The 12,167-nt window shown below is 40.4% G+C and overlaps 1 protein-coding gene across 5 annotated transcripts in view; it reads left to right on the top strand.

The window, feature by feature from the left end:
- Nucleotides 1–12,167, top strand: part of DUSP16 (dual specificity phosphatase 16) — a 63,984-nt gene that overhangs the window by 20,506 nt on the left and 31,311 nt on the right. For 2 of the 5 annotated variants that reach the window (XM_059845806.1, XM_059845803.1), the window contains exon 2: nucleotides 7,945–8,018. The gene's annotated coding sequence lies outside the window, so the exon portion shown is untranslated. Of the gene's footprint in view, nucleotides 1–7,944; nucleotides 8,023–9,265; nucleotides 9,531–12,167 lie in introns of all 5 variants that reach the window. The other 3 variants (XM_059845802.1, XM_059845801.1, XM_059845804.1) reach the window with 2 other exon arrangements.

The raw sequence follows: 12,167 nt of genomic DNA, 5'->3' as shown, positions 1-12,167 counted from the left end.
CCAGACAGTTTCCATAAGAATATGATTCACTGTGTAATTTATTACATGCTTTGGGATGTGCTTTGGACTTCTTTTCCTGTTTGGGAAGAGGCACAGGCTGGATGTGGAGATGTTTTGGAAGCCTTGGCTGCTGTTTCTGTGTCACAGTTTGGTTCTGTTTCACGTCAGTGCATGTGAGGAAGGGTTTGTGCATTCTGAGTTCATGCCCTCCCTCTCCTTATCATTTCATATTAACCTCTCTCATAAAAGATATCACCACTCCCTGCAAGACCTGCCTTTCCTGTATCCTTGGGCACTTGCAGATGCAGCAGGAAAGCAGAGATGTGTTGGATATGCAGTTCTTGTGAACCACATCTGTTTGTTTTCTTACATAAAGTACCTGGGATTTACTGTGGTGCTGGAAGTGACTCTGGGATAATGTGTCTTTTTCTGAGACAGAGTGGGATGCTTTTCTAAGAATGTTAAGGGTTCATGCAATAGCACTGTTGCGTGAATATGTAATACAGGTTTGAACATACTGACATGAATATGTAATACAGGTTTGAACATACTGACATGATACCAAAAAAAACAAAATGAAAATGTCTGTGTAAGTTGTGAACACAACCTCATGAATGAGAGTGGGAGAGCCTGGGCTAGCATTACATCTTTCATAGCACAGCCCGAAGAGAAATGCTTTAGCTGCATAAAAATGGCCACTTTTTCCTCTTTGCCTTCTGCTCCAGCTTAGTGTTTATAGGTAAAGTCTCTGAAGTGGGAAACAGAGACTGTGTGCATCTTCACTGCAGCAATGTTTAGTATAGCTGTTTGGTGACAGGCACAAACTTGAGTCAAATGGTGAGAATTGGGATTGCTAAGAACAAACTTACAGGTGACCATTTTTAAACAGTGACCTGGTTTGTGGGGTTTTCTTACCTACCAATGTATTTATAGAGGGCTTTCCTTTACGCTCACCTAAGAATTTTTGTGCCCTCATCTTAAGAGGATCTTCACACAAAAATCTGATTGTGCGTATTTGGGAGAGTGTTCCCTGTTCAACCTGACCTTGGGCACTTCCAGGGATGGGGCAGCCACAGCTTCTCTGGGCAACCTGTGCCAGGGCCTCACCACCTTCACAGGGAAGAATTTCTATTTCTTCTTAATATCTAATCTAAACCGATTCTCTTTCAGTCTGAAGCCATTCTCTGTTGTCCTATCAGTACATGCCCTTGTAAAACGCCCTTCCCTGACTTTTTTGTAGGCTCCTTTTCACTATTGAAATTATTGGGCTGAATTAGTTAAAAACACCTGTTTCCCACACCTTTTAGTGAGTGTTTCTCTTCTGGATGTTGTGAGGAAGGTGAGGCCTAAAATGGTAACCTGAATAAAGACACATATTCCTAAACTTCTAGTTAGTATAGTTAGAGAAAATAAAAAAATAGAAAAGGAAAAAAAAAAACCCCAAACTGTGCAGTATTTGACGGGAAGCCAGTGTAACTGCCTTGAAACTGGAGTGGCATGCCTGAGTCAGTGAAGTATGAGCTAAGAACCTGGCAGAAGCCTTTTGCACAAAGGAAGGTTGAGAGAGTCTCTCAGGAAGCCTGTGCGCTGCTAAATGTGGCATGTTTGAACATGAGACTGACATCATTGTGAGTTCATGGTAGTGAAAGAACAAAGTATCAGCCACAAATTAGACTGACCTAATTTTTAAGTCACTTATAAAAACTTAATAGCACAGTATCTTGCTTGTGCAAGCTGTTTATTTCTATCCCAACCTCTGACTACTTCATTTAAACTGCAAGTTAACCCTCTAAACTGTTAAAGGCGTCGTTCAGGAAGGTGGGGGGGGGTGGGGGGTGTTTGAGGGGTGCTGCAGACTTCCTTCCTTGGCTCTTTTTCTACTCTGACCTCAGTTTTCACATAAAGGAAGTGATTAAGGACCACCCATCATATACCTTCATCCTTCAGGATCAGTTTCTGGAGGTAAAAACCTCAGGACTGTTCCAAATCCCAACTTGTTCTTATTGGCTGCTCACATGCAGACTGGAAGTCTGTCTGCAAATTGCCAGAACACGTGCCAAGGGTATCAGCAGGAATTTATATAGAATGAGTAAGCTATTATAAAACCAATCAGTATCATTTATTGATCTATCTGTGATTGTTGACAAGGAACCGGTGCTTCTTCCGTTGCTGAATAATTAAGAAATACAAGCATCTTGAAGTTTGCAGATGATAAACTTCTTTCCAAGTATTTTAGTTGGTTCTGCATGCCCTGAAGTTGATCCATTCTATTGATGTATTGCTTCAGTTTTTACAGAAATATTATAAGCTCTCCAGGCTTGGGATTACTTCGACAACTGTCAGTGCCTTTCCAGTTGCTTTTTAAAGGACTATAAAACAAGACACCTCTACAGATTCTGAAGAAATGTAACATCTTATTTATAGTTTTCTACAGAGCTGTGCATACATGTAAGCATGTAACAAATGGGATAATTTTAAATACACACCATAAATGGGTGTATTTTAAGGAGTATATTTAGTTTCTCTTTGATATTCAGAATTCTGTTGTAAACCAGAGAGGTTGCTATAAAACATTTCTTGTTGACCCTGGTCCTTGACTAAGATGCCTATCAGATAATAACAACATAATTTACTCCCTTGGTTTGGTATTGTGCATTTTTCCCTTCAAAATTACAAAAATCCTGGTCCCTTTTGGCCATTACATAAAACAGTGGTCGCATTTTGTCAGCTGTTCTTGGGGGGTTTCTGTATTTCATGGTTAGGTCACTTTTCATCCTCTACATCAGGCAGGAGCACATGAGGGGAACCTCTAAGAGATGTTACAAGGATGTGGAGTGATAAGACAAGGGGGAATGGCTTCAAGCTGACAGAGGGCAGGGTGTGTTTAGGTATTGGGAAGAAATTCTTCCTTGTGAGGTTGGTGAGGCCCTGGCACAGGTTGCCCAGAGAAGCTGCAGCTGCCCCATCCCTGGTGGTGTTCAAGGCCAGGTTGGACAGGGCTTGGAGCAACCTGGGATAGTGGAAGGTGTCCCTGCCCATGGCAGGAGGGTTGAAATGAAATGAACTTAAAGGTCCCTTCCAACCCAAACCATTCTCTTTGATTCTTCAGTGGTAACGTTAGTAGTGATGCAAGAAGCACACCTGGGGAACAAAAGTCATCCTCTGCCCTTCTCCCATTGCACAGATGTGTGTGGTTTCTCTTTTCAGCCATGGGGTTACCATGTTAGAAATGCGACTTTGGTATCGCTGCAGGTCTGGAATAACATGATTGAAATTCAAAGAAACATTTGGGATCCTTTGGGAAAGACAGCAGAGTGCGTGACTGCGATCACAGCTCAGTGAGGTGCCATGACTCTTGCTTCTGTTCCTGACTGAGGCCCTGTTGGTACCATCTTGTCAATGAAATAATATTTGAAAGCAATTTTATAAGCAAGCTATCATAATTACCTTTGTGGGTAGAAATTAGGTATGAAAACATGTTCTGTTCCCAGAGCGTGAGCTGTCAGTAGTCTTACACCATGATGAGAGATTTGAGCCACAATCATCTGGATCTAGGGGTTTGTTAATTTGTTTTCTGTGCCTCATCTGCAATTTAGCCATCGCTCTATATCATAGCCTGAACCACTCAGTACTCTGAACAGCCCAGAATGGAGGCCTCTGAGCAGAATTACTGCAACTTTTTAATTTCTGGGAACATATAACAACTTGGTTTATTTCTGCCTGTTAATTGTGAGCCGTTGCTGTACAGCATATTCCTCAAAGTTTCCTTTTCTACTCCCACTTGAAAATAGCTGGGCTGTCCCACGTTTGTGGACTCCCTGTTTTCCGGCATCTATTCTGTTTTCTTGCCATGTAAATGTCATTTAAGGAGAAACCCAATTCAATTTAACTGCTGTAATGAGTAGAACTGAGCTTACATATTTGTAATGTCAATGTTTTATTTGGCCCAGCCTCCCTTCTGAAGATGCTTCTGCATGTTTTTATCACTATGTAGCATACACTGGTGGCAATATTAATTTTGTATAGAGCATGCAGAGGGCTTTAAAATGAGTTTGACAACAAACTTAATTAACACTTTTATTAGGTTTTTTTAAAACTTCTAGATATTTCCCTGTACAGCTGACAGGGCATGCATGCAGCGCAGAGCAGCGCTGTGTTTTCAGACACAAGCAGGAAGAAACAAAGTATTAATGTTGACAGTTAAAAAAAAAAAATTCCTTTCAAAGTTTCTCATGCCCTGATGTGAAGGGGTTGAATGTGCATGTTGCCTTCCGGGAGAGCTGGTGTCATTTCCTCAAATGGGTGAAAGACCAGAATGCTTTAACCCACATTGTTCCATACCACGCAAGCAGTTTACAAATCTCTGTTCTTAAAGGAGATTGACTCATTTTAGTCATTCGGTTTAATTTAAGAGAAGAGTCAATAAAAAGTCTGCTGCAAGAAATTCATCCCTGCCTTGCCCAGAAGCTATTCTGATTAATTTCCCTAATAGAATTACCATCATTATCCTCTGTCTTTAATCCATCCTAGTCCTTGTTCGATGGTTTCAGATCCACCTTCTGTTTTTATCATACAGTGACCACAAAGTAGATCAGAGTTACTCTTTTTTAAATCTAGTTTTTGACACCTTATTTGCAGGGCCATATTATTTGGATGTCTCCCCCTCAAAGGCTCTCATTAGGCAAAATGCCTTATGTTTCAAAGTTAACCACTAGCTGAAGACTCTGAGATCCCATCTTACCTTCTTTCCTGGTAAGCCTTTTAAAGAAGTAGCATGGACTATTATAACAGCTGTGCTTAGAGCACTCCTCTTTTAAATCTGTTTCTCAGCAAAAAGATGACCATGCAAAATACAGAAGTCACTGTTTGTGTTGGTCTGCAGATATGCAGAACAGGTGATTCAGAACAGCAGCTTGTGCAGGAGATGGAAACTTTGGTGTCATGAAAGATGCTGCTGTAAAGCACCTGTATCATACAAATAGTACAGATATGCTGGAATTGCAACAGCTTGAGGATTTATGAATTAGTTCAACACCTTAAGTTTTTCATTGTGTTACTTTGTTTTCTTTGTGCCTTTGTAATCTACCATACAGTTGCAGGTAGAGGGTGGCAGGTGTGGGCAATTGGTCACAATTACACAATCAATCTTTGCCATTTGGTGTGCAGGGCCAAAGTAGCACTTGTGATGTGTTTTGTACGGATAGGCAGTTGTCCTTCAGTTTTAATTTGGTTTGTGAATTCATGTGTTATATGCTGTGGTTTTGGATTGGATCTCTTCAGACTTGGATTATATAGATAAGTGAAATAATTTTCTAATTTACTGTAAATGTTATAAATATTATAACAGGTACTTCATACAAGATTAGACTTTTGGGAAAAAGAGGAAGGTGGCGATGTCCTTAGACTGATGCTGTCACATTTGACTATTCCATTTCTCCCTGGCTTCTCTCTTGCTCAATTCTCCTCAGTCTCTGCCGTGGGAGGAATGCTCTACATGACCCCACTGGTTAGGTTTGTTTAGCTGCAGTTTAGGGAAGGCCCTGAGCAAGAGAGGAGAAAAAAAGGCTTCAATCTTTAATTCTGGAAAAGAGAAAAAGGAATTTAAATAAGGCCTGGAGGACTTCTTATTTGCCAGAAGTGAGTACAAAGACAGGTTTATATCCTTCTGTAACTCACCCTAATTGAAAGGATGTATATTTCTTTTTCTAAAGTCAGCACAAAAATCCTGGCCTCTTAATGATGAAAGACTTTTTTTTAAACTTTCTTCTAAGCACAAATAGCTGAAGTTTCCACTGTAAACTTGGGTGGCTCATTCATATTTCACTTATTGGTAATATGGTATCCTCTCTCTCTTCCCTTCCTTACCACCAAGACTGAAAAGGGGAAGGGGGAGGGATATAAAATGTTTCTGAAAATTACAGGAAATGTCTTTTCCTTAAACAGCTTTGCCAGGGAATTTCCAAATATGCTTAATGCTTATGGCTGAAGTTGCAGGAGTTCAGTCTTAATCATGAGTGGATCCTGTTCTTAAAATGTGACACCTCCTTCCAGTAAACGGTGTTGAAATTAAGTATATGCTTTGTTTCTCATCTGCTCTTCAGCAGAATTAATCATTCTCTGTGGTGAAATAAGGGCTCAGGGGGCTGCTTTAAACACTTGATTTACATGTATTTATTAAAGTGGGGAAAACAGAATATAGTGTCCTGAGGTGAGAGCTGGTTTATTTGTAAGAACATCAGAGAGGTGTGGCTGGCAGAAGGAGTCATGGCATGGCATGGATGGCACAGAGGCAGGTAGTGGTGAGTGTGAAAGCTGCCTGACAGCTTTCAGGGGGACTTCAGGAGCTGCATGTGAGGCACTAAGGAACAAAAGGGGAGATGCTTTTTGTCTCAGGACTTTGTTTCCTTGGGCTGTCACAAGGTGGTCTCAGATCATCGGGCCCTGTCTCTAGGCAGAGCCTCATCAGTGCTGAGCATTACTTTAGTGTTCATTTCTGGGATGAGATTAGAAAAAGGGATAGCAACAAGAACGAAGAGTAGGATGGGTTTCCTCTTTGTTCTCTATTGCCTTCTGCCAGGCTTTTGCCACTGGATTAAGGAAAGGAGAAAGGGAAGTCTGCAGAGCCTCTTCTTGAGGCTCAGAAAGGAATGAGAATCTGGAGCAGGCAGAGGGGCGAAAAGGACCCAGCCCAATTTCAACAGATCTTCTCATCCAGCTCTCTGCCCTGCTGCTCTCACATACATATGCCTGCATACTAATGATGGAAGAGAGAGGATCTCCAGCCTGGGTCCTTCCAGGGAAAAAACACAGAGTCCCAGTCAAGAGATGAGCCTAGTGAGCAAAGCCTGTTCTGGGCTGTAACCTCAGTATTGTCTGAAGGGTTCTCACCCCATTTCTACTGCTGCCATTTGCCTAAAGACAGAGAAGGGATTGATCCCTGTAATTATTTTCCTTGTGGGATGCTGTGGGTTTTCAGGCTGTTCACCATAACATGCCCAGCCCTTTGCTGGGGTGGCTCTTCTCAGTTGTCATATCCTTTACTCCGTGCTTCAGAGTCACTCCTGGATCTCACAGCAAGGCACTGCTTGGCAATAATTTCTTGTCATGGTTTATATCACAGTGATTAAGGGAAGCTGTCATCTCTTGGCAGAAATTATTTGAATCTTGGGTTAAGCTGCCCAGGAAACAGTTTGGAACCGATGCTGACGTGTTTATCTTTGCTTCCTTGTGTAAAAGTTGTAATTTAAATTGTTCCTGTTGGAACAGCAGGTGCTTTGGGTAGAAGTTGTATGGGTATGACTGTGTGTAATGATTGGTGACACTAGTATTATCAGTTTCCAGTGCTGGCTTTTTTAGAGTGTGGAGAAGTGGGCTTAATTACACAAATGTCCTGTTTCATTGGTCTCTGTCCATGCAAAATACAGCTGTATTCACACTTACTTGTGGCAGTCTTTCACACTAATAGGTACTGATCAGGAGATTGTGAATTTGTTTAATTCCGTGCAAATGCACCACCTTTAATGCTGAGCTGTACATTGGTTTTCTAGCAGTGAGATATGTCAAAGAGTTTGGAAGGCTAACACTGGTTGGTTTTTGTTAGCTGGGGTTTTTTAAAGCATCTTTTTAAAAAAAAATTCAATTTAAAGATAGTATAGGGATTTGCTGTGGTGATTTTTTTCACTTTTCTTTTAGAAAATCAGTGTAGTGTAACTTTCTATTTTGGACCCATTCCATATAAATGAATGCCAGCATTCATAAATAACTTCTCACCTAGGTTTTCATGTTTTTGAGGAGTTGTACAGCAAATGACTGCACTGAAAGTGGAAAATCCATTTACTGGTTTGGGTTGGGGGGTCTTCGTCTGGTTTTTTTTTGGTGTTTTTTAATATTGTAATAAGGATTTTATTACTGTTGTTATTAATATTATTATTTTCCTGTGTTTAGGTAATTCCTTCTGCTGGCCTTTGTATGTGGACCACCTTCTGTCCTGTTCAGGCCATATAAATTGTGACTTAAATGTAGGTGAGTAACAGCTTTTGACATGAAATAATAATAAATTAATAAAAAAGTCCTACTCCAAAATTTTATGTTGCTTTGACTTGGAGGTCATAGAGGGAAAACCATTTTTAAAAAATCCATTGACACTCTTCCTGGTTGTCTAGTGTCCCAGACAACAGGAACCTAAAAATGTAATGTATTATAGTATATGTTTGAAGCAGATTAAATAATCTTTCATTGTGTTTGCCACAGACCTATATGCTGTGAACCTGCAGTGAAAAAGTATTTTGAAATGGAAAGAGCTTCTCGCTCGATTGGGTGGAGAGGGGAGTCCCCAGATTAAGTCTGTCATTTGAATAGAGTGATGTAACATATCAACAGCATGTTCTAATGCTTCCCAGGAGGCCACGTTCTGCCAGTCAGGTTTCCCTGCAGTCACATTTAAGAAATGTTTATTGTTTCACTGGGAATGTCAACGAGATTGGCTCCCTGGTAAAAGCAAGTGATGATAACCTGGCTTATTGTTTAGAGATGGTGGTGGTGCATGGATGATATTTGCAAGAACATTGCAGATGATTGAGAGCTATGCTGAGTAGGTCAGCAAAACGTGGTGGTTTGGTGTGCTTTTTGATTTTATTTTGAAATAATATATATTATTTCAAATAGGATTATTTGTGAGACAGGAAATATCTGTTATCTAAATGGAAGGCCCATTCCTCTTGCTTAGCCCAGCTGTCTCAGAGTGCCAGTGGTAAAAATGCTGCTGAGCAGTAGGTGTAGAAATGGAGTGAGCTTAAAGATCTTAACTGGATGTCTTTAATGCAGTGTATTTGTGGGAGGTTGATTTCCTTTCTGACTCTCTCTGTGTCTGTTTTCACATTGATGAGCCCAAAGAAATGGGGAGACTTTTCTTTAGAACTAGTAATCAAAGTTGAGTGATTAGTCAAGCAGGATGAAAGACAAGAGTACTGAACAGAAAATCCACCTTCTTCTATGTTTTTTCCAATACATTACACTTGCCTTTCTCATGGTGGTAGAGTGTGTAATCTAAAATGTGTGTGGCTGGTGTTTCTACAAGGAAGAGAAAATTAACAATATACATTTTGACTGCATATATTGGATAAAAGTACAGTAGGTTAAAAGTAGGAGAAGAGGGAGCACCATAGATAAGCAAGGGAAAACAGGGTGAAATTTTTTAAACTGCTTTTTTATGAACGTGGTACATGAGTGACATTAAAAAAGAAAAAACTATGTGTTTCTATTTAAGTGACTTTCTCTGCTGCTGTCCAATCTTGCACCACAGTGAAGAGTGCTCAGAGGGTGGTGGAAACTGTCTGTTCTTCAACCTCCCTGCCAGGAAGCATGAGGAAATGATGTGTTTATGAGATAGTGATGCTTATTTGAATCATCCAAAAAGCCCAAGACACCCTCATTCCCCTGAGCTGAGGGAATGACATGAGTCCTTGCTAACAGAGCTCTTTGAATTGACAAGCATTTGTTATCTCACTCCTATGTGTTCTGCACAATGACAGGTAATACTTATGCTTCTCTAACTTCAGCTACTGGTTTTTTTTCCAGACTTTGCACTTTATTACACAGTTGTTGATCTCTGGAATTTGCTGGCTTGCTTGCTGAATTCAAAAGAACAGCTATTCCTCACTTTCAATTAAAAATTTTATTTCCCTTTTGCTCCAGAGACACTCTGTGTTTCTGAACACTGAGTAGAATCTTGAGCAAGGGTTGCACCTCTCTCAGCTGTTACTTAGTGTCTTGTAACACTGGGAAAAGGAACCATCCAGAACACAATTTATTTCCATCTTTTTGAGGCCGGTGAGGGAATGATTCTTGCAGGAGTAGGAATTCACCCTGTGGTCCCTGGATCTGGAGTTCCTCTCTAGTTTGTGTACACTTCTTTGTCCAGTATCACACATGTCTGTGGTAACAGGCTCTGGTGCTGGTGGAATTGGCACCAGCTATTGAACCACTGGCCACTCCCAGTAACACTGAAGCCAAATACCCCTTTTCTAACAGCCAGCAGTGGCTTGTGTCCTGCAGTTTGGGATGTTCTACATTGGTGTTTTAAGTCAGCCTTTCAGTTTTTCTTTTACAAGGGTGCCCACTTTAAGAACCATGAAAAGGACTCTAGGGGATGATAATGTTTTTCTCATATGTACATGTGTTTGCCTGTTAAAAGTAGAAAAATATACAGTTCAAAAAAACTGTCAGGTGTTTCAGCTGAGTCCATAAACGTTGCCCATCAGGACCTTGTTCAGGTGCTGTAAAGTGATTTTGTCAGAGTTTTGCATGACGTGGGAGCACTGCTGAGGCTCCTGACAAAGCAGGCATTAGTGACGTAGCCACACATTTATGACAGCAAGGTTCAGATTCAAGGTTATCTTCTTATGTGAGGCAGAAGTCTTTCAGAGATTGTAGCAAGGCTTTGAGAAGGTCTTTGCTAGTTCCTTAACTGGGCTAGAATTAGACACTCTTGTTCTGATAGTTTTTAAAATATATTCCTAACACATCTGCCTCTTATCCCCAGAAGTATTTGAAAGATGTGTAGATGTGGAGCTTAGGGACATGGCTTAGTGATGGACTTGGCAATATTACTTTAACAGTTGGACTTAATGATCTTGGAGGTCTTTTCCAACCTGAATAATCCTGTGATTCTATATGAACCAAAACCTGAGAACTTAAGCAACCATCCTGTTGTGATGGAAAGGAATTGCTTGGAGTCAAAGTGATAGCAGTAGAAATTAAAGGAGTGCATACAGTAGAAATTAAAGGAGTGCATCCAATGTGAGTTATAGTGACTGAAAAACCAAACACAACCACATAACCAAGAATGTGGCACTTGCTTATTTCACTGCATCTGAACCAGCTGGGATGGGGACAGGAATCCCTGAGGCAAGAGATCCTATAAAATTAAACAGACATGTAAACATTAGTCATCCACTGCTGTTTGTGTGCAAGATAGTAGGAAAATTGTTGGTTTGGTTCTTTAAACAAAAAGGAAAAGCTGTAAAGGTACTGGGCAAGTGTAGAACAGATCTTTTTCATTTCATAGTGAGTTAGATGTTTAATTTTCTTGTTTAAAAGTGCCAGTGTTGCAGACCCTCTAGAAGGAGGAAGCAGCCATGCAGTGTTCCCAGTGGGTACATAAAAGACCCTGTGGGAGATTCTCATGGCTTGATTATGGATCACTTTTCATAATCCTGATTTCAGCACAGAACACCCTGTGACTAGGATGGCTTCCTAGCTTTGAGGTCAGCAGCACAATGGCCTGTTTGGGGCAATGCATTATATGACATCATTTTAAGAGACACTATACCATTGAGATCTAAGTCACAAGTAGAAAGAGAACAGTCAAGAAATTTAATTTTATCTGTTTTACAAATGCATTAGAAATTAAACAGATGTTTCAACACCTCATGGAAGCTGAATGATAAGAGCAGTCATGAGGAATGGGATGAGTGCTCAAGTGTTTACCTAAAGCAAGAGGCTGCCAGTTCTTCTTGTTTATATAGGTCCCAGGGAAGACTCCCAAACACTGATAGTTCCAGAAACTGAGAGAATTAAAAGAAAATCCTGTACTTTATAAAATGTTGTTTCTCCCCAGCACCACGGAGATGTTCCTGTCAAAATAGGACTTCAGTGGCAATAACTGAATGTGACATTACTGTTAAGTTTATTGCTTTCACACCATGGGCAGAATCTTTTCAAGGTACTTGGTATGTTGAGGTAATAGGGCAATTTGAAAGGGTTCTTGACTGAAGCCCATTTGCCCTATGTTCTTTATGTGCTCTTTACCTTTTCACCAGATATGACTGGTTTGAGTTCTTCTCAAGAGTCTTCTGAAACAAACTCCTGTTGTATGAAAGTGAAGGCTGAGAAGGCAAACACTAAGCTTTTAGAGGATAAGAAGCATACCCAAATTGAAAGTTGCAAATTAAAGATTTAGTATTTCTAACAGCATCTGTTTTAGAGTTCTGTACTTTCTCAGCTGCTATATTTTCCTGTTATTACTTGAGCTTTAAGTCAGCAATTTATCCATCAAAACAAACTGTCTAGTTCATGAACAAACTGTCTAGCTTGCAAAGGAGCTGGAGCCAATTCCCACTAGAGCCAGTGGAAAAGTTTTCAATCAGTTCAGTGGATTTGGTATCTGG

Source organism: Haemorhous mexicanus, chromosome 5 (genome assembly GCF_027477595.1).
Source record: "Haemorhous mexicanus isolate bHaeMex1 chromosome 5, bHaeMex1.pri, whole genome shotgun sequence".
Lineage (NCBI taxonomy): Eukaryota > Metazoa > Chordata > Aves > Passeriformes > Fringillidae > Haemorhous > Haemorhous mexicanus.
This window is presented reverse-complemented; position numbering and strand designations above follow the sequence as displayed.